Genomic DNA, 23,644 nt, shown 5'->3' with positions numbered 1-23,644 from the left:
AGAGAATTAATCTCCAAGTGACTCCTATGTAATGAAACAGACTGGGTCTTTTACATTGAACAAGTCAGTGTTATCTTGTCTGTCTAAAGACAAGTCCTTTGTCAGGAGTGACTATTTGGGTTTTATCAAATTTGGCATTGGTTTGTTCTCCTTAAGAGAATATGGAGACAGATTCAAAAACTAAGTCACTTTGTTCCTTTCGGGGTGTTTTTACTTAAAAGTAGCACAATGACCTATAAAGTTTGTTCTTTGCTCACTGAGGGCTAACCGCTCCCTGTGTTCATTTACTGCTGGGGGAACAACAGCAAAGGGCCAAGCCCCTGGCCTCTGCCCTCAGGAGCTGACAGTAGTGAGTCTACGATTAGAATACATTTTCAACTGTTCCAGGACATGACTTACTTCCACACCCTTTCTAAAGCATTTTGCACTGCGGATTTCACAGGTCGTTAATCCGGACAAGTGAAGAGAACATTTTGTTCCTGGGGAAAGTTCTGTGGCCACTGTGAACGTGACTTCACCATTTAGACTGAACTCTGGGGAAGAACAAGTGGAGCTAGAACAATCTGTCCAGCTCATCATCTAGACCCCAGCTCACCCCTGACTGCACGTGGGTGGCTCAGAGGAAGGAAACTGGGCAAAAAGGAAAGACTAGAACCATCAAAAGAAGAGCAGAAAGCTGGAGAGATTGGAGGGGGAAAGAGTGGCAAGGTAAATTGTGCTTTCTGGAACATGAATACATCTGTCTTTGCTCATTGTCAGCTCTTATTTAGAGTTCTGAGAAAGATGCCTCCTTCGAATGGCTCACTGACTATTTCAAATGATCTTCAAAACTTTGAACAAAAAAAATACATTGACTTAAGACCCAGAAAACTAATTTTCTGCCTTTCTGACTTAATTATGACAGAGAATAATTGACTCTACATAATATTTCATGTTATATTCATGTCATACCTCCCAGCTAAAACAGTTCAGATTTCTCTTGCATACTTGGCAAAGAAGAAAGTGGTATTTGATTTTAAAACAAAGGAAAGAACATCAAAATACCAATTCAACTGGGTGGAAACTATGCATTTTAAACAAGGAGAATAATTATATGTACAGTATAATAAGCTAGTCTTCAAAGAATGTCGGCCAGGATTGATGTAAAATATTTCTACCAGTAAACAGAAGACCTCTTTAGAATGAAAACAATAGTAAATGCAATTTATTTTTGCTGAATATAAATATTTGTATTTCTAGTTACTTGTATTTATATTTCTAAGACTTATTTTTTATTTTAAATATTTTATTTTTATTTATTTGAGAGCAAAAGAGAGAAGAGCTTCCAATTTCTGCCAATGAACTCCAGATGCATACACCACTTGTGAATCTGTCTTACATGTGTCCTTGGGAATCAATCCTTCGTCCTTTGGCTTTGCAGGCAAATGCCTTTACCACTAAGCCATCTCTCCAGCTCCCAAAACTTATTTTTAATTAGTAAATCAATGCACTATGAGCACAGTACAATGATATGTATGTAAAATGTCATACTGAGGACCTTTATTTTGCAAACAAACTAAAAAGTAAAAAACATAAAAAAGAATGGGCTGGAGAGATGGCTTAGTAGTTAAGATGCTTGCTGCAAAGCCAAAGAACCTAGGTTTGGTTCCCCAGTACCAACCTAAGCCAGATGCACTAGGTGAAGCATGAATCTGGCATTCATTTTTCATTTGCAGTGACTAGAGGCGCTGGTGTGCCCATCCCCCTATAATGTATAAATAAAATATTTTAAAAAATAAAAGCAGGGTGTGGTGGTGCACGCCTTTAATCCCAGCACTCTGGAGGCAGATATAGGAGGATCGCTGTGAGTTCAAGGCCACTCTGAGACTACATAGTGAATTCCAGGTCATCCTGGGCTAGAGTAAGACCTTTCCTTGGAAAAAAGAAAAAGAAGAAGAAGAAGAGGAGGAGGAAGAAAAAGAAAGAAAGAAATAGATATCAGGAATAACATGTGAACATCTTGCCAAAGAGGTCTGCTTGAAACATTTTGGAAAGCCACAGGGAGAAGTCAGGAAGCAGTTGAGTTTATGGCACCCAGGGGAAATGGCTTTACACTGTAAGGAGATGATGTTTCTTTTTTCAGAACATCTGTTAGCACTCCCCTGATAATATGGTTCAAGGTTCCCCTCCTCCTGGCCTTTCCTTCTCTGTCTCATCTACAGTTGGCTTTCTCCACTGCTCTGCAGGTATGCCAGTCTCCATTCTGCTCCCAGGGCATAGTCAAGTGCTCTGCCACCCAGGTCTGAGACATCTGTGCTCATCTTCCATTAGAAGCCTCTTCAAGCTATAACATGGTCTTTCTACCCTTCAGTCTTTGCTCAGGGAGACTAATCTTAACACCATATTTAAAATAGCAAACCCTCCTATATTTGCATTCTTTATTTCTCTCCATATGACTTCGCATGTGAGCCCTGCAAAAGTTTGGAATTTTCATTTTCAGTCTTCCACTATTTTATGTCTGGCACAGAGTGAATACTGAATACTGAATGAATGGATGAATGTTGTATTAGTTACTTTCCTCATTGCTGTGACAAAATACCTGACAAAAGCGACATAAGGGAGGAGGGGTTTATTTTAGCTCACAGTTTGAGAGCATCATGGTGGGCACATCGTGAGGGTAGGAGCAGGAGACAGCAGATCACATTGCATCTGCAGTCAGGAAACAGAGAGAGAGACATGAATGTTCGTGCCTAACTTGCTCTCACCTATTTATTCAGTCTGGGATGTCAGTCCACAGAATGAAAAAGACCCCATTCAAGGTGAGTTTTTCCTCAGTTAAAGCTCTCCAGAAACACCCTCATAGACATGTTCAGAGGTATGTTTCCATGGTGATTCTAAATCCACTCAAGCCCACAATCAGAACTGTCACAGTTGGGATCTGAAAATGGATTGGCAGACAAGCTAATGACCTGGTAAAAGGGATGCCTTTTGTCATAGATGTCCAACCTTTTGGCATCTACAAAGTTCATGTTCAAGAAACACAATTGAATTGTAAGTTTACAATTTTGTGTTGGGACACATTCATAGTTATCTTAGGCCAAATGTGTCTCATGAGCCATGGGCTAGATACCCTTGCTAGATATCTCAGGAGTAAATTTGGTCACATTCCAAAACCACGTTTCAAAGCACTGTGTTAGTTATTCAAATTTGAGTTCTCATGAAAGCAGAGCTCACGACTAAGGCACACATGCAAGCATTCTATTTATAACATGATTCTAAGCATCGGAACATGGGCCAAGGAGGAATGAAATAAGAGTAGGCGACATGGAGAAAGAGGAAAGGCAATCCACAGGTCTGGTAAAGGGGTGCAGTGGTCTCAGAATATGTAGTGTCAGGAGGTAAGTCGGGGGAGGGGTTATCTAAGAGTGTAGAGATAAATTCATCCACACAAGCTGGAGGACAGAGGGGGTGGCAGAGTGGTCCAGGAGTTATAGTCTAGCAGCAGCCAGAGCACAGGGCTCAGATCCGGTCACAGCTGGAACAGGAAGCACAGCACTGTCCTACCCAGGGCCCTGAGATGGCTGGGCTGGGACGCCACAGGCAGTGGCAACACTGGCAGCAGGAGGAGAACTTATAGAACTTCTAATAGCAGAGGACTGGCAATGAGAGAAGAGGCTTTGCAAGGAGCACCAGGGTGCACCGCGGAAAGCTGGTTTGGCCATCTGTCCCCAGGACCTGTCCTCGCTGTGTCTGAACAAACATCTGTCCTCTCCTTCAGCTGGAGTCCTGGGACTGTTGCTGCCAGCATTCACAGCACTGAACTGTCAGTACATTATTAAAAAATGAAAATGTGTACATGTGGGCTTGGAATCAGAATACATCAGGGGATTATTAGCCTTGAAAGACTTCAGAATCTCTGGCTTTGAGAACTGCTGTAAGTATTATAAAGCAAGTCTCTAGAGGCTTAGAAATGGAAATTCAATGACATCAGAATACTTGCCTTTTACAGGGTATAAGTTTAGAGTGTTACTTCTGTCACTGTTGCCCTTACTTTCTTTTATGAATAATAAAGTATCTTCAGAGGAGAGCTTTCTGTGCTAGTATCTTCAGTGGCTCCTTTCCCCTCCTTGCTGAACAAAGGCTCCACAGTGTCATTTTACACTGGGCCTCACAACGTATGCCGCTAGCCCTGACAGTGGGCGCGTGAAACTTCTGGATATCAATTTGACAGAGAAGGGCATCCTATCACCAGCCAGGAAATAAAAGGTGTAAGATGTGAGAAGAACTCGACCCCTGCTAGTGGTACATTCTGTTCGTCTGCATTTTCATATCGATATTACAAAACTAAGATTGACAAACATAGAGGGGAAAATAGTGATTGCATTCCTACATGGAAAAAATTGCTAACCTCCTACTCAAGAAAGACCGCATGAACGCAGTGAAAGGGAAAGGGGGTAAAAGCAGAGATTATGATCAAAATATGTCATATGCATGTACAAAATTGTCAAAACAGTTATAAATAAGAAAAATCTCATTATATTGGCAAGGTTATGACTAAATATATTAAATATGTAATATAGATTATATATTAACTATTTTATGATTTTTAAAACTCAGATAGTAGAGAGTGGAATTAACTAAATAGAATGAAGTGGTGGAATATGTACCACAGATAATGAGGATTCTGAAGAGAGTAGCCAGTGTTTAAAGTCCAAAGCACAGAATGAGTAAGTCTAGAGGTGTGGTATACCACGTAAGTATTATGGTTAATAATACTATAGTCTGGATAATTGCTAAAAGCATAGATTTTAGGTGGTCTTACCACCAAGAAACAGGTCACTATGAAAGCTTATGTGGCTGTGGTGGTGGTTCAGTCACTAGAGCTTGCTGTGTAAGCACAAGGACCTGAGTTCAAATCACAAGCACCCACATAAATGCTGGGTGGGCAGGGTGGCCCACGTGTAAAGCCAGCACTTACAAGGCAGCAAGGAGACACTCAGCAGACGTAGCATCTCAATCTTGGATGTACCAGTCTCCAGAACCCCAAGCCAGGCAATTTCTGCTCTTCCTAAGTGACCCAGTTCCCAGTGTCTGGAACAGACAGAGACAACTATTAATTATCCACCTTACACTAACCTAATCAGAAACTGGAGGAACTCACATCATCTTCCCACTCACAGGACTTGGCAAAGGTAATATGCAAGGAGAAGTCAGAACCTTTAATTGCACATTCCAGTACATGGATGACCTGTTTTATGTCAAAAATAATGGCTTTCTTTGGACTTAAGAAAGATGGTGATTCCAGGGGGGCATTCGTCAGTAACAAGCTCTGTCTCCTTACATGTTCCTGAAAAGCCATCTCATCTCTCCATGATGAAGAGCAAAAGCAGCAATGGTCACTGAACAGTCCTCTTCAGCTCTGTCCTAAACTGGTCATAATCATGATGAACAGCCAACAGCACAGAGCAGCTGACCGATGGAAAACTGCAGTCGTGAACAAAATCTGGATTAGAGTCCAAAATAAATACCAAGCCATTTAAAAATAACCACATGATTTCATAAACACTAAAACACAGACACGAAATGCTTAAAATGATTGGATACATTGTGATAAACATGATAAAAAAAATTACCCTGAATTTTTAAATCAGACATGAGCTTTCCTCAAGCTCTTGCCTGAGCCTTTAGCAAAGTGTCCTGCTAAAGAGTCTATAAAACCAAAAGGGTCACAATTATGTGAGCTTGTATATATTTTTATGCCTTCAGAGGTCCAGCTATATCACTTGTAAAGGAGGTAGTCATTACTACCCTATCATGTGACACTTTGAAAGGACCAAACCTGAAAGGGATGGGCATCTATACAGTGAGATCTAGATTTCTACCAGCTTTCACAAGACTCTTAGGATCAATATATCAATGGGAGCATCACTGAGTTGAAAGAATTCTTTTTTTTAAATTATTTTTATTTATTTATTAAAAAGTGACAGAGAGATAAAGAGGTAGATAGAGACAGAGAAAATGGGTGTGCCAGGGCCTCCAGCCACTGCAAACGAACTCCAGACACGTGCAACCCCTTGTGCATCTGGTTAACATGGGTCCTAGGGAATCGAGCCTCAAACCTGGGTCCTTAGGCTTCGCAGGCAAGCACTTAACCACTAAGCCATCTCTCCAGCCCTCTTTTGTTTTTTTAATCTGATTTTTAATTTTTTTTTCACTTTTTGTTGACAGCCTCCATACATATAGGCACTAAAATCATGATGGTAATTCCCTCCCACAACCCTTCATTTTTTCCTTCCTCAATACCCCCAAGAATTCTTTAAAGCCACAACAGAGAAAGCGAAAGGGAGGGAAATTTCCTACTGGACTTTGCTGGCAATAAAATGAACCCAAATAATAAATTATTGCTCTCTAAGTAACCAGCATATGTTCCTTAGACATTGTCTAATCGAAGTTAACAGGACTGAGAAGATAGATCTGAAGGTAAGAGGACTAGCTTCGCAAACATGAGGACCTGAGTTCAGTCCCCTGTACCCATGTATAAAGCCAAGCATGGGTGCACATGCCTACGACCTCATCACTGAGCAGAGAATGAAGTCAGAGGGATCACTGGGACTCCCCCTCTGGTCAGTCAGTTCAACCACCACATGGGGAACTTCAGGCTCAGTGAGAAACTGTCTCAGGGAAACAAGGTGAAGAAGCCATAGAGGACAAGGACACCTAACGATTTCCTCCAGCATCTGCACCTATGTGCCTGAGGCACACACATCTGTACACACACACACACACACACACACACACACATGCATACAACATATACAGCAAAAAGTTAAGAAGTACTACCTTTTATAAATGAAACAGATTTATAACAAAGTTATCTGAATTTATTCAAATAAGATGCTACCTCACACAAAATAGGCACACTTGTCACATTAATTCCAACTACCACCTCCTTTTCTTTTCTGTTCCTGGTTCAAAACACTTTGAGTGTCTGGAGAGATTGCTCAGTGGTTAAAGCACTTGTCTGCAAAGCCTAACAATCTAAGTTCGATTCCTCAGTACCCATGTAAAGCCATACCCACAGTGGCACACGCACCTGGAGTTTGTATACGAGAGCTGGAGGTCTCGGCAGGCCCATTCATTCTCAGTCTCATTCTCAGTCTCATTCTCAGTCTCATTCTCAGTCTCATTCTCTCTCTCTCTCTCTCTGTCAATAAATAAATAAATAATTTTTTTTAAAAAAAAACACTTAGATTCACTTAATACTTTGCAAACTACGGTGATGTTGTTCAGAATGGGAGGCGGTGGTAGCCACATGCTAGAGGATTGAGCCCATCACGTAGGAGGAGTGGGAGGTGGTCGACATGTGAAGAGGTGAAGCATGGTGGAAGTTCTCAGGCCACGGGAAACACGACTTTGCAGCCTCGTCCTTATTCTCTTTCTCACTTTCTAGCCATGATGAGGTGAATGATGTCCTTCTGCCACACACTCCAGTAGTGACATGCTGCCATAGGCCCAGAGCAACAGGATCAGCCAACCATGGACTGAAACCTCTGACACTTTAAGTGAAAAAAAGTTTTTTTAATTTTTCTTAAGTTGCATATAGCTTCACATGGGCACTGGGGAATTGAACCCAGGTCAACCAGGTTGTTAGGGTTTGTAGGTAACGGATAAGCTACCTCCCCAGCCTGACATATACGTGTATGTATATGTATATGTGTATGTATATGTATGTGTGTGCATATATGTGTGTGTGTGTGTGTGTGTGTGTGTGTGTGTGTGTGTGTGTGTATATATATATATATATATATATATATATATATATATATATATATATATATTCTTTTCTTATTTTTACTGTTTTGCAATGACAGCTCCAGTTTAACGTTTGGATAGCTTCCTAGTTTAACTTCCTTGAAGAGACCATCGATGCAAATTCCAGTTTTGCTCTCACATTACCTCACTCATTTGTGATGACAGGCTCAGATGTGCACATTTGTAGCTGTATGTATGCACAGGTCAATCCCAGCATGCATATTTAGTGCTGTTAAACTACTGCTACTTTGCCTAGAGTAGCTAGAACCAGTTTAACCGTCTGACCCCCACTTTACTGGAGTTGAAAGGATCAATGAGACATCCCAGGCCACTAAAATATTCCAGAAAAGAATGTCCCAGTGTAGTCTTTACTTCTTATCTCATTGTCTGGCTTTTTTTCTTGTTTGTTTTATTTTTTAATTTTATTTTCACAATTTTTATTAACATTTTCCATAATTATAAAAAACATTCCATGGTAATATCCTCCCCCCCCCCGCACTTTCCCCTTTGAAATTCCATTCTCCATCATATTACCTCCCCATCTCAATCATTGTAGTTACATATATACAATATCAACCTATTAAGTACCCTCCTCCCTTCCTCTCTCTTTCCCTTATATCTCCTTTTTAACTTGCTGGCCTCTGCTACTAAGTATTTTCCTTCTCATGCAGAAGCCCAATCATCTGTAGCTAGCATCCACATATGAGGGAGAACATGTGGCGCTTGGCTTTCTGGGCCTGGGTTACCTCACTTAGTATAATCCTTTCCAGATTCATCCATATTTCTGCAAATTTCATAACTTCATTTTTCTTTACTGCTGAGTAGAACTCCATTGCATAAATGTGCCACATCTTCATTATCCACTCATCAGTTGAGGGACATCTAGGCTGGTTCCATTTCCCAGCTATTATAAATTGAGCAGCAATAAACATGGTTGAGCACGTACTTCTAAGGAAATGAGATGAGTCCTTTGGATATATGCCTAGGAGTGCTATAGCTGGGTCATATGGTAGATCAATCTTTAGCTGTTTTAGGAACCTCCACAATGATTTCCACAATGGCTGGACCAGATTGCATTCCCACCAGCTGTGTAGAAGGGTTCATCTTTTTCCATATCCCCGCCAACATTTATGATCATTTGTTTTCATGATGGTAGCCATTCTGACAGGAGTGAGATTGAATCTCTTCATCTAATTAGATGATCATGTGATTCTTGTCTTTCAACCCATTTATATAATGTATTACATTTATAGATTTGCGTATATTGAACCATCCCTGCATCTCTGGGATAAAGCCTACTTGGTCAGGGTGAATGATCTTTCTGATATATTCTTGTATTCTGTTTGCCAATATTTTGTTGAGAATTTTTGCATCTATGTTAATGAGGGAAATTGGTCTGTAATTTTCTTTTTCTGTTCTATCTTTGCCTGGTTTTGGTATCAGGGTGATGATGGCTTCATAGAAGGAGTTTGGTAGAATTCCTTTTTTTTCTATTTCCTGGAAAAGCTTAAGAAGCAATGGCGTTAGCTCTTCCTTGAAGGTCTGGTAAAATTCAACAGTGAATCCATCTGGGCCTGGGCTTTTCTTAGTTGGGAGATTATTGATAACTGTTCAGATATCCATGCTTGTTATAGGTCTATTTAAGTGATTAATCTCATCTTGATTTAATTTAGGTAGGTCATATAAATCAAGGAAATTATCCATTTCTTTCAGATTTTCATACTTTGTGGAGTATAAGCTTTTATAGTAAGTCCCTATGATTTTTTGAAATTCTCTGGAATCTGTTGTGATGTTACCTTTTTCATCTCTGATTTTATTAATTTGTGTCTCTTCTCTCTTTCTTTTGGTTAGATTTGCTAATGGTTTATCAATCTTGTTTATCCTTTCAAAGAACCAACTCTTTGTTTCATTAATTCTTTGGATTTTTTGTTTGTTTGTTTCTATTTCATTAATTTCTGCCCTAATCTTTATTATTTCTTCCCATCTACTAATTTTTGGTTTGCCTTGTTCTTCTTTTTCCAAGGCTTTAAGGTGAAGCATTAGGTCATTTACTTGCGACCTTTCTAATTTCTTAATATAGGCACTTAAGGCTATAAATTTACCTCTTAGGACTGCCTTTATTGTGTCCCAGAGATTTTGGTATGTTGTGTTCTCATTATCGTTTGACTCTATAAATTTTTTTGATTTCTTTATTGACCCATTCATCATTTAGTAGTGTATAGTTTAGTTTCCATGATTTTGTGTATGCTCTATAGCATTTCTTGCTACTGATTTGTAGTTCCATTGTGGCCAGATAGAATGCAAGGAATTATTTCAATTTTCCTGAATTTGTTAAGATTTGCTTTGTGTCCTAATATATGGTCTATTTTAGAGAATGTTCCATGTGCTGCTGAAAAGAATGTATATTCTGTAGCATTTGGATGAAATGTCCTGTATATATCTGTTAGGTCCATTCCTTCTATGACCTCATATAGTCCAGATGCCTCTCTGTTTATTTTTTCCTGGGATGACCTGTCAATTGATGAGAGTGGGCTGTTGAAGTCACCCACCACCACTGTGTTTGGTGTTATCTGTGACCTTAGTTCTAATAGTGTTTGTTTGATGAATTTGGGAGCCCCCATGTTAGGTGCATATATGTTTAGGATTGTAATGTCCTCCTGTTAGAGTCTGCAAACCTATGTCTTTTGGTTGGGGCATTGAGGCCATTGATATTAAGAGATATTATTGTGGGCTGGAGAGATGGCTTAGTGGTTAAGTGCTTGCCTGTGAAGCCTAAGGACCCCGGTTCAAGGTTCAGCTCCCCAGGACCCATGTTAGCCAGATGCAGAAGGGGGTGCACACATCTGGAGTTCATTTGCAGTGGCTGGAAGCCCTGGTGCGCCCATTCTCTCTCCCTCTCTCTATCTGCCTCTTTCTCTCTCTGTCTGTCATTCTCAAATAAATAAATAAAAATGACAAAAAAAAGTTTAAAAAAAAGAGATATTATTGAAAGGTGTGCATTTATGTTTGCCTTTGTGTGTGTGTGTGTGTGTGTGGTTCCGGTTCTACCTTTTATCTTTTGTGTTAACTAGTATTTTAGTATTGCTTATTTTTTCTAGGTTCCTTATATGTGTGCTTTTCCTTTTCTTCAGCATGGAGGATTCTTTCAACTATTTTCTTTCTATAGAGCTGGTTTTGTCTTCAAATACTTCTTTAACCTGCTTTTGTCATGGAATATCTTTATTTCTCCATCTATTTGAATGGATAGCTTTGCAGGATAAAGTAACCTTGGTTGACAGTTTTTATCTTTCAGAACTTGGAATATATCACTCCAAGCCCTTCTGGCTTTTAAAATTTGTGTTGAATAGTCTGCTGTAATCCTGATGGGCTTGCCTTTGTGGGTAACTTGATTTTTCTAACTGCTTTCAATATTTTTTCTTTGGTTTGTGTGTTTGGAAGTTTGATTATAATATGGCGAGGAGAGGTCCTTTCCAGGTTTTGTCTGGCTGGGGTTCTAAAGGCTTTCTCTATCTGCATTGGCACCTCTTTCCCAATTTGGGTGAAGTTTTCTTCTATGATTTTGTTGAAGATGCCTACTATGCCTTTGGAGTGGAATTCTTCTCCTACTATGCCCTTAATTCTTATATTTGATCTTTTCATAGTGTCCCGAATATCGTGAAATTCCCACTCATACTTTTCTATAAGTTTGTCTTTCTCTTTGTTGGCCTATATTAGATCTGCCACCTGGTCTTCTAGCTTAGATATTCTGTCCTCTCCTTCATCCATTCTACTGGTGAGATTTTCTACAGAGTTTTTTATTTCATTAACTGTGTTCTTCATTGCTAGTAATTCTGACTGGTTTTTCTTTATTATTTCTATTTCCTTATTTATGTCTTGTATTGTCTTCCTTATTTCATTAAATTGGTGTCCTGCATCTTCTTTTATTTCCTCTTTGATTCCTTCTTTGATTCCTTTGATTTGTTCTCTGACTTCTTTGAACATATTTACAATCATTGTTTTGAAATCTTTCTCAGGCATTTCCTCTAACTTGTTCTCACTAGAGGTCATTTCTGATGCATTAATACTTTTAGGTGGATTTATATTGTCTTGCTTTTTAGTGTTTCTTGTGTTATAATGTATATATTTTTGCATCTTGGATTAAGTTAATGCTTGGATTTTCTAGTTAGCTAGGTATTACTAGCTGTGTCAATTGATTTGATGTTATATATCTTCAGGATAGGAGCTTAAGGTATTAGGTGTGTCTCTTAAGGCTCTCAGAGTATCTACAAAGGTGTTCCTAGGGGTTGAGTTTCCCTGCTATGGGAGTATTCTAGTAGGCTGAGTGGAATAAACTACAGGTAGATTCTAAAATTGAACTAAACACTGTACACATTCAATCAAAAACAGCACCGAGTATTTATGCAAGAGTAGTTATTATAACAACCAGATTCTCTATCAACAAAGAGGTTAAGATTTCTGGTCTGTTGAGGGATCCAAGTCAGCTTGTGACCAAGTGAGACCCTTCCCTGGTGCAATCCCAGTTACCTTGGATGCTATTGATCTCAGTCAAGTTGCTGGCTGGGTCATTGGTTGCTGTTCTGATTTCTGGAGCTGGGCACTGGCTTTTCCTGTGGGACAAACTGAGCCTGGCAACTGTGGCCCTGCAGAACATCACCCCCGCTGCTGGAACTGCTACCTCTGCTGCTAAAGCTGCCGCTGCTGGATCTGTCACCCCTGCTGCTGAAGCTGCTGCTGCTCGATCCACCGCTTCTGCTGCTGCCGCTGCTGCTGCTGTAGCTGCCACTGCTGGAGCCACCCCTCCTGCTGCTGAAGCTGCTACTGCTAAATCTGCCACTGCTGCCTCTGAAGCTGCTGCTGCTGGATCTGCCGCTCCTGCCACTAAAGCTGCCACTACTGGATCCACCGCTGCTGGGCCACTGTTGCTGATGCCGGAGCTGCTGATGTTGCTGCCGGACTGTGCTACTGCTTGGGTCCCACTGTCAGCTCAAGTTGGCGTGGCTGGGTCCTGGGACTACTGCTCTGCTTGCTGGAGCTGGACTCAGATGGTGGGGAAGGGGAGGGAGCCGCAGCTACTCTGGTTCTCTCACTGTTCCACGTGTTCTACCTTGTGATCTTCTCCTCCATTGCTCACTGCCACTCTCCCTTCACATTTCTTGAGTTGCAGAGAGCTCCAGTGTGAGTGGGAGCTCCCCTCACCTGGCTTTTCCTGCAGCTGAGCCAAGCCTGGGGAGCTGCCGGGGCCGCTTTTTCCGGCCTGTGTGGACTCTGGATGCTCTGGTTCTCTTCTCCACTGCTGTTTCAATTTCCTATACACCTCACTTTTTAATAAAAGTGTGTGTTTTGCTGAGCTTTTTTGGTCTTTTTCCCCCCTGGGCTGTTTTGGAGTGGTACCTACGCCACCATCTTAACCAGAAGTCCTGGCTTTTTTTTCTGCATACCAGGGAGTTACTATCACAGTATCTTATTTGTTTTCTTTCCTCCCCACTACTGGGCTCTAAGTCCCATATGATTAGGGCCTTGTGGATCTTGTTAACTCCATAGCCTGAGGACTGGAGCATAAGAAGTGTTTGGTAAATATTTTTCAAAGAAAGAAAGAAACAGAAGGAGAGGAGGAAGATAAACTAGGTTTCCATGCTTGGGCTGAAGTTTTATTCCTGTCTCTATGAAAGAAGGCAGCTGCCTGCTTGATCTTCACTGAATCTCAACCAGGTGAGGGAGTCAAAGACAATTTACACTCCTTCCTTCTCCTCCACCTGAACTGATATTAGTCATTTCTGATGCCAGTTATGTAGGAGTTTTCCGCAAACCAACAAATTCCCTAGTTTACCAGTACTCACTGAGTTCTCTACAATCCAGTTCAGCTCTGACACTTACTATCCAGCACTGAGGTAGACCTCACATGTTAAAGAGTCAGTTCCACAAGACCACTTCCACTTCAGACAGGAGTTCAAAGCTCCAGGACGCCTCTTACCCTTCTGATTGGTAGGCTAAAAGGTCTCATAGAGCCATGGTCTGTTTGAGTTTCCGTGTTATGGTGTCAATGAAAGTGCTATAGGCCAGGCATGGTGATGCATGAATTTAATCCCAGAACTTGGGAGGCAGAGGTATGAGGATCACTGGGGAGTTTGAGGCCACCCTGAGACTATATTGTGAATTCCAGGTCAGCCTGAGCTAGAATGAGACCCTATCTCAAAAAAACGAAAGAGAAGGAAGGGCTATGGTCTCACTGTGTTTCCATTAATGTGTTTGCATCTCTCTCCTTTGCATGGCTAGGTCATGACCTGAACTCCAAGGTCAGAGTGCATCCACAAGGACAGTTTGTCCTTAGTCTTATAGGGACTACAATATAAAAGACTGGCTTTAGGCATTGCATCCAGATGAGCTTATACTTTCTGTCACCTGGGAGGCTGAGAGCCATGGTAAAAGAGATAGTCTGTATGTGGAATTATGACAAAATACAAGATATTACCTTACAAAGTGAAAATGTTTAGTTTGGCCTGAGGATTTAAGGTTCCAGTCTAAGGGATGGGCCTGTTCAAGGTGCTGAATCACCACAGGGGCAGCTTGTGGTGGAGCAGAGCTGCTCGCCTTCTGCCAACCAGGGAGCAGACACAACCAGGAAGGGGCCAGGGTCCCTAAGACTCTGACAAGGACACATCTCCAGTAACAGAACTTCCTTCCACTAGGCCTGACCTCCTCAAGGATTCTCCTTCTCCCAATAGCACTCCATGCTGGGGATTGTCTTCAACCTGTGGGTCTTTGGGGAACATTGAAGGTCCAAAGTATAGCAATTAAATGTAAACATTTTTTTAAGTCTGATAGTGTTTGGGCTCTTCTTGTTTTAAAAGATATCATATGCCTTAAGAGATGGAATTTTCTTGGGGATTTTCAACCTCTGAAAGATCCTAAATATACTAGTAGTTATTTGACCTTTACAGTATTATCTACTTGGATATGCAGTTTAATAATTTCTAAGATAGAAGGGGCTCAGAAGCCCTGCCCCACCCCGGGGATTTCTCAGTTGTTAACAGTTCCTAGGGAGGAGGAATGAGGATAAGGACTCTCATCTGAGTATCTATTTCAATGTCCCCATCCATTTCAAACCTCCTTTAAATAAACAATCTCACCACCTTCTCACTCCTTGTGGTTTTGTGTATTTGAGACATGTCCTCTCAATATAGCCTAGGTTGGCCTCAAACTTGTGATCCTCCAGCATCAGTGTTGGGGTGACAGGCCTGTGCCACTACACCACACACATCAGACACATCACACCCAGCATCAGAGGGCTGGGGATGACAGGCCCGGGCCACCACACCTTACCACACACAGCTTTCGCGTTTGTGAACTCTGCCCTGCCACAACTGTTCTACCCCAAAAGCCGCTGTTATCACAGTCCCATGACATCTAATATGCCTTGGTCCTCTAGCTTTATAACAATTTATACTGTTAAAAGATAATACATATTAATTATGCAGAACATACAAAATCAGTGCTTCAGACAATTACATTAACTAATACAGACTAGTTCAGCCTCAGAACAGCACCTCTATTTATTGTCTCCAGCCACCCCACCCTGAGTATGCTTGATCTTATCCAATCATATCCCTAGTTGTAAAGGTCAGGAAAAGATGGATGAATTTTGCTATAATGTAAAGACAGCATGATAATCACACAAATTATCTTTATTTTTATGACTGATGTCAAGGAGCCAATGATCTTATCTCTCAAGGAAAAAATAATCAAGATTACACCATCTACTGTTATTCTACTCAAGGTTGTCTCTAAGGAGACTCACTGGAGGATCCTCACCCAGTCCGTTCAGCACTGCCTGTGGTTAAAACAATTATAAATCAAAGCTACATATGGTGGCACACACCTTTAATCCCAGCACTGAGCTAGGAGGACCACTGTGGGCTGGAGGCCAGCTTGGGCTACATAGTAAATTCCAGGACAGCCCAGGCTAGAGTGAGACCCTGTCTCAAACAAAACAAACACAAAACCTTTGCAAATCAGAGGTCAGTGGATAAAGTCCTGAGAAACAGTGTGTTTTGTTTGGATGACAAAACGCTTTAAAATTTCTGAGCACACACTTAAAAGTGTAAAGATACCATACAGACAGTTAAATGTATGTAGATATTATATATAGGTACTCATCTGGCTTTGCTCTTACTAGTAGAAGTTTTAGCAACAATGAATCCTGTTCGCTCTTACTGTCTTCTCAGTCCCGCCCCGCCCCGTCCTCTCTTTACATTACATACTGGTCCATTCCCCTAGACTTCCTGCTTGGCCCTTTGAGATATGTGTACCCTATCCCAGTGGTAAGAACCTAGGTCACAAGACTGGAACTATCTTTGTTTGGACTTCCTGTATTTTCAGTGCAGTTGAAAAGCTTTTCCTGCTCCTGAGTTTTTGTCACAGTATCAGTGTGATATGACAAACTGGGCAGAAGTACACTAGAAAGACAGTCTTCAACGATGTATTAGTGAGATAAAGAGAGGAATAAGGTAAAAGCAGAAGAAGGTGATCAGAAAAAAAATAAATACAAACTTAAGAAAAAGTCAGAAATATTGCCAGCAGACTTAAGAAATTTATAGTCCACTGAAAATGAATCTATAGGCCGGGAATGTAGCCCGGTGTCGAGCATTTTCCTTGTGTTCACAGGGTCTTAGGTTGGATCACCAGCACTGAAAAAAAAAAAAAATCTAGTTTAAAAGACCTTGAGGGCTGGAGAGATGGCTCAGAGGTTAAGGCACTTGCCTGCAAAGCCTAAGGACCCAGGTTCAATTCCCCAGTACCCACATAAAACCAGATGCACAAGGTGGCACGTGAGTCTGGAGTCCATTTGCAGTGGCTAGAGGCCCTGGCATCCACATTCACACACACACTCTATCTGCCTCTCTTTCTCACTCACTCTCTCAAATAAATCAATAAATAATTGTTTTAAAAACAGACTTTGAATGTGCCCAGCTAGCTCAGTCGGTAGAACATGAAACTCTTAAAACAGACCTTGAGTGGCATTAAGCTTCTAATTATAAAGAACTAGTTTTCTGCGAAATTCCCAAATAAGGCACTACCACTAATTAATAAATTTCTTAAAGGCTAGTGAGGTATCTACCAAAACTGTAGTCCCTGGTTGTAGGTCAGAATTTCCAAACTTAGAATTACCTCAAAATGTTTTAAAGCTAATGCCAACTGGCAGCCCTGCTATAAAAAAAAAAAGAAGAAGAAGAAGAGAAAAATACTTGTGTCTAAATACACTCCAAAGATTTGGGCTCAGTTGATGTGGAAGATAGCCTAGACACTGAAATTTTAAAAAGTTTTTCAAGTAATCTAAAATGTGACCTCAGAAAAGTCCAGGCATGGAGGTACATACCTGTGATCCCAGCACCTGGGATGAAGAGGTTAGAGAGTAAGGAGCTCAAGATCATTCTCAGCTACATAGTAAGTTTGAGGCCAGACTAGGCTGCATGAGATGTTGTCTTAAAGAAAATTAATTTTAAAACATATGTCAAAATTTGGGAGCATTATCGACACTGCTTTGGTTACTATTAAATATAAGGACTATCAATCCTTGAAAAACAACCACCACGGCTGGAGAGATTGCTTAGTGGTTAAGGTGCTTGCCTGCAAAGCCAAAGGACCCAGGTTCAATTTCCCAGGATTCACGTGAGCCAGATGCACAAGATCGCACGTGCGTCTAGAGTTTGTTGATAGCAGCTGGAGGACGTGGTGCAACCATATTCACTCTCTCCCTCTCCTTCCTTCTCCCTCTTCCTCTCTCTCTCTCTCCCTCAACTAAATAAAAATAAAATATTATAAAGCAACCACCAAAAAATAAAAGTAAACCAACCATCTACTTATCTCCATAGCTCCAAAAGAAGTGTTATATCATTAAAGAATGGATTTGAGGAAGTACCAAGTCAGAGGACAATTCTTTTTACCCTCAAGGAAAATATTACCTTACCTAGGGAATTTCTACAATCCTATTTGAATATAAATAAGTTAATTTCTGAACTAGACTTTGCGTTTTTATTTATAAAATGGGAACAATAATTCTTGCCAAAAAGATTGTTCTAGGTCTAGAGAGATGGCTTAGTGGTTAAGGGACTTGCCTGTGAAGCATAATTACCCAGGTTTGATTTCCCAGGACTCACATAAGCCAGAGGCACAAGGTGGTGCCTACTTCTGGAGTTCATTTACAGTGGCTAGAGGCCCTAGTACACCCATTCTCCTTTCTCCTTCTCCTTTTATCTGCCTCCTTTTCTCTCTCCCTCTTTCAAATAAATAAAAATAAAAATAAACTAATTTTCTTTTGTTTAAAAAAAGGTTGTTCTATTTACTAAGATAATATATATAAAGTGACAGTTGTGTCTTAATAGATGATGACTACTCTCTCATTATTTTTATATTCAATAATTTTTCCTCAAAGCCAATACTTCTAAATAATATCTTCTTCCTACCTCACATTATCCAGCATTCAAATTCACATTTCCCAATACTGTCAGGTATCAAATAATGATTTTTTGGTCAATGTTTTATACACAACAGTAGGAACATAAGATTATATTACATGGAGACATTTTGGCCATCTTAGTTTATAAATGTACTCTAGTGCTCACACAATTATGAAATCAACTAATAACTCATTTTCAGAGCCCCATCATTATACAACACATGACTGTAATTATTCAGTGAATTATGGTCTTACTGAAAGACAAAAATTGAGAGGAAGAAAGATTAAGCAGCCTATTGATCAGCAATGGTGAAAGCTGCTTCCTTTTCTTATGACTTAACTTTGCACATGAGGTTGGCATGGTTCTAAAATTGTTAGAAGAAATGAGCAATGCATTTTAAAATATCTAGAAAAAGGAATGGCTTGGCCACTGGAAGGGGTTGGTGAATAGCATTTTCCTTTGTACCATGAAATAAGCATATCTTGTGTATTAGTTTTCTAGCACAGCTGCAATGAATTACCACCAACATGGTGGCTCAACAACACAAATCTGTTGTTTTAGAGTTCTGTGCACTAGAATCCGACATGGATCCCAGAGGGCTTACAATGGTGTCAGTCGGCTGCATGCCGTTCTTCGGGCTCTGGGGAAGGTTTCATTGCCTGTTCCAGTGCCTCAAGTCTGCCTTCCCTACATCTCTCCTCTCCTAATCCATCTTCACCATGAAGCTGGCTCCTTGGGCCCCTAGCTCTCTACCTATTCCTCTTCCCATCAGAAAAGCAGTCCCTGATAGCTTGTTTGTTTGTTTGTTTGTTTGTTTGTTTGTTTGTTTTTGCTTCTCATTCACTTTTAAAGACAGTTGTAATTATAGTGGAAATTCAGGTTTTTCCTTTAAGGCAAATTTATTCCACCTGCTTCCTCAGTTTCCCTTTGTCACGTAACCTAACATATCCATAAGTCAACAACAGCATAAAGAGAAACTTGGCTGCCAATTACATACAGCAATCACCATTGTCTTAACTCTGTTCAGTCAAGACTGACTCTCAGTGCCAAGGAGGAGAATGCAGACATGGAAGGAGTGGGCAGAAGTGCGGAGACCATCAGTCTGCCCAGCTATACTCGAATTCATCCTGAAAAACCAGCAAGAAGTCTAAAGCAGGATCCAGCAAGTGCCCAAATCGTGCACTCACAGGGAAAGCATACCTCCTTACCAGATCCATGACAGACATTACTAATCTACCAGGCATAACTATTACCCTTTAATCCTTCATAGAGCATTCTAGATAATTACCAGTAAGATCAGCCAACTAGAACTGGCATGCAAACTGAAATCTATTTTCTTCATAAATATGCAAAATTCTAGTGGTAAGTGACTTTCTCTCTGGGTCTTTTTAAAGCTTTTATTATTCTAAAATGAATGGCCTTTTATAAGTACTTTATTCAAGTTACCCATGATCACAGTGAAGAAGTTAGGAGAAACAAGGAAACAAAAGAAAAACTACACATAATTCTATCTTCCAGAAATAATGATGGTGCTTTTTCTGCCAGATGTGTTAACATTTCTTCTTTTTTTTTTTTTTTTTTTTATTTTAGGTAGGGTCTCGTTCCCTAGCCCAGACTGACCTAGAATTCACTATGTGGCCTCCAACTCACTGCAACCCATCTACCTCCGCCTCCCTAGTGCTGGCATCAAAGGTGTGTGCTACCACACCCAGCAACATTTTTTCATTCAACAAATTTTTATTGAGCATCTGTGCAAAGTACTCCTCTAGGCTTTAAGGGCACAACATTAATAAAACACACAAAAATCTATGCCAACAATAAGCTCAGTTATATACAAAAAGTACATTTTTAAAACTCAAAGACAATACCATATTTTGTATATGATTTGTAATTGGCTTTTTCCACATCACCAATTTTTGGAACTTGACCCCTAATCTTGTGCGGCTTTTGTAGTTTTCCCAGTAGTCTCGACAAAACTGAGAGATAAGATGCTTCCTGATTGCTACATAATTGACAGTCCAGTCTGACTTCTTTCCCCACGGTGTGTTGCTATGTGACCAATCCAAAGAAAACCTCCTCTCAAACAGAGAATGTGGCAACCTCTGTAGATCACAGAAGCCTATTTAGGAAATCAAGGAGAACTTAAAGAATTCTTATTCCAGTTACCTACTGTACAACGTGTCCCCCTAGAATTCAGTAGTCTAGAACTGCAGCAGTCATTATACTAGCATTGTTTCCCTCTCACTATTCTGGAGGGAGACTTGGTTTTGCTTTGCAACTTCTCTTGGAGTTTCTTTCCCCTGCAGTTTGACAGTTTCTGGTGTTGGAGGCAGTGTGAAGACTTCTTTGTTCACAGGCCCACTGATGACAGACAGATGGCGAACAAAGCTGTGGTGTAGAATGTCTGCATAGAGTCTCTGTGTGTCCTCCCACCCTAGTGGGCTAAAGTACTAGGTACAAGCTAGCTCACCCTTATGACTTATGCCTGGGATGTCACCCAGGGTCATTTTTGCCATGGACACAGGCACAGGCCTGTCAGATCCAAGTAAGAGAAGCATGAATCCCACCTTTTGAGGAATATTCCCAACACATTATAAGAAGAAAGAGCAGGGTGAGCTCTATTGTGCTGTCTTTGGGAAAGGCCATCTAGCATTTATCACCCTCCTCGTACCTTCTTTATCTGCATAGTTAAAGCCATGATCACAACCTACCAAGGCCAATGGAGACATAGGGAGAGAGTTCTATCATCATCAAGCCCATAAAATAACACATTCCAAAGGTTTGGTTTAGTGAACCAAAATTAAGCAAGGCAAAACCTGATAATAAATAGCTATTTATTCTAGTTCCCATATATTTCTGTCATAGATTAATGCTTAAAAATATTGGTTGCTGGAGCTGGAGGGATGGCTTGACAGTTAATGTACTTACCATCAAAGCCTAGGGGTGCAGGTTCAGTTCCCAAGTATCCATGTAAGCCATATGAACAAGATGGTGCATACATCTAGAGTTTGTTTGCAGTAGCTAGAGGCCCTGGCATGACCATTCTCTCTCTCTCTCTCTCTCTCTCTCTCTCTCTCTCTCTCTCTCTCTCTCTCTCTCTTTTTAATAAATAAATAAAATAAAAATAAAGAAATATTGGTTGATGATAAAATTTGATCAACCTTATTCTTTGCTAATTTGCAAAACTTGTCTTGAGAATATTTTATACATATGAGCAATGGGAATAGCCATTAAGTAATTCTGACATCTAAGACTACTTAAAATCATGTTAACTGGGCTGGAGAGATGGCTTAGCCATTAAGCGCTTGCCTGTGAAGCCTAAGGACCCCAGTTCGAGGCTCGGTTCCCCAGGTCCCACGTTAGCCAGATGCACAAGGGGGCGCATGCGTCTGGAGTTCGTTTGCAGAGGCTGGAAGCCCTGGCGCGCCCATTCTCTCTATCTCCCTCTATCTGTCTTTCTCTCTGTCTGTCGCTCTCAAATAAATAAATAAAAATTAAAAAAAAATCATGTTAACTTACAGGTAATGTTAGAAGTTTGCCAGTGGACTCTCCAGTTTTACTGTCAGGAAGGGATGCACATATTAAGTCTTTTTATTCGACATTTAACCAACACCTGTGATATATCTAAGTATTCACTGAACACTAACTGCTTGGGTACATATAAAGAGATATACATATAAATACAGCATACATATAATGAAACACCATCAGGGGTGGAGAGATGGCTCAGTGGACAAGAGTGCTTACTACATAGTGAGATGAGAGGCAGAGAAGAGAATCCCAGGAAGCTCATGGACCAGCTAGCCTGGTGTACGCAGCAGCAAACAAAGAAAACCTTGTCTCAAACAGGTGGAAGTTAAGATCCAACTTCCAAGGTTGTCCTCTGATTTTCACATGCACCCCATGGCACATACATGCACACATACACACACACACATATCCAAACACACAGAAAGATTTTTCAAAAGTCTAAAAGAAACACTATCAGTATGCTATTTATCTGATTAATGCATACTTTTTCTTAAATATGCCAAATATGGGTTGATTGCTTGTTTCGGTTTTTCAAGGTAGGGTTTCACTCTAGCCCAGGCTGTCCTGGAATTCACTATGTACTCTCAGGGTAGTCTCAAACTCACAGCAATCCTCCTACCTCTTACTCCCGAGTGCTGGGATTAAAGGAGTGCACCACCATGTCCACCTCTCCAAATATGTTTTTATGTCTTTCTTTAAAAAAAAATTATTCCGGGCTGGAGAGATGGCCTAGCGGTTAAGCGCTTGCCTGTGAAGTCTAAGGACCCCGGTTCGAGGCTCGGTTCCCCAGGTCCCACGTTAGCCAGATGCACAAGGGGGCGCACACATCTGGAGTTCGTTTGCAGAGGCTGGAAGCCCTGGCGCGCCCATTCTCTCTCTCTCCTTCTATCTGTCTTTCTCTCTGTGTCTGTCGTTCTCAAATAAATAAATTTTAAAAAATTTAAAAAAAATTATTCCACAGGTTCATAGTTAAGAGTTAAGCTGGGTCGCGGCGGCGGCACCTGGTGGAGGAGGACACCTCGCAGCTCATCTTCCCCAGAGTTTGAAACAGCCGAGACCCTTCTGAACTCCGAGGTTCACATGCTTCTGGAGCATCAGAAGCAGCAGAATGAGAGCGCAGAAGATGAGCAGGAGCTCTCTGAGGTCTTCATGGAAACCTTAAACTACACAGCCCGTTTCAGCCGCTTCAAAACCAGAGAGACCATTGCCAGCGTCCGTAGTTTGCTTCTTCAGAAAAAGCTACGTAAGTTTGAGTTGGCTTGTTTGGCCAACCTTTGCCCAGAGACTGCTGAGGAGTCCAAGGCTCTGATCCCAAGCCTGGAAGGGCGTTTTGAAGATGAGGAACTGCAGCAGATTCTTGACGACATCCCGACGAAGTGCAGCTTCCAGTACTGATCTCCAGATGACGTCACTGTGTTCCCCACAAGCACCCCACCAACAGCACCCCCTTCCCAGGGGCAGCCAGCTTTCCCCAGAAGTTCTGTTGCTGAAGACATTGGACTTCTTTCTATTGTTTCTGTTTTTAGAGATGAGATCTTGCTCTGCAGCCCAGGCCATTCTCAGAGGAGCTCATTCCAATTGCTGAGATTCCAGGTGTCAGCCTCCACACTTTTTGAGAGGAAAGATCAGTTTGGTATTGGTCTGTTTCAGATGTTAGACCATTGACAGGTCATCTCTGAACAGCCTTGCCAAGGCTAGCTTGATCGTCTAAGCAAGCTGCAAACTGGACAGTGTGAGGTGGGCTTGTGCTTAGTCATCTGTTGACTACCTCATACCTCCTGACTTTTGCACCCCACCTTATTTTTTGTTTATGACCTTTTATATTTTAATATCAGTGTGTTTTGTAGGTTTGAAGCTAAACTAGGACG

The 23,644-nt window shown here is 41.0% G+C and overlaps 1 pseudogene; it reads left to right on the top strand.

The window, feature by feature from the left end:
- LOC101595380 overlaps positions 1-23,171 on the top strand; it is a 124,079-nt pseudogene extending 100,908 nt beyond the window's left edge.
- The last annotated feature ends 473 nt before the right edge of the window (positions 23,172-23,644 follow it).

This window comes from Jaculus jaculus, chromosome 6 (assembly GCF_020740685.1).
Source record: "Jaculus jaculus isolate mJacJac1 chromosome 6, mJacJac1.mat.Y.cur, whole genome shotgun sequence".
Taxonomy (NCBI): domain Eukaryota; kingdom Metazoa; phylum Chordata; class Mammalia; order Rodentia; family Dipodidae; genus Jaculus; species Jaculus jaculus.
This window is presented reverse-complemented; position numbering and strand designations above follow the sequence as displayed.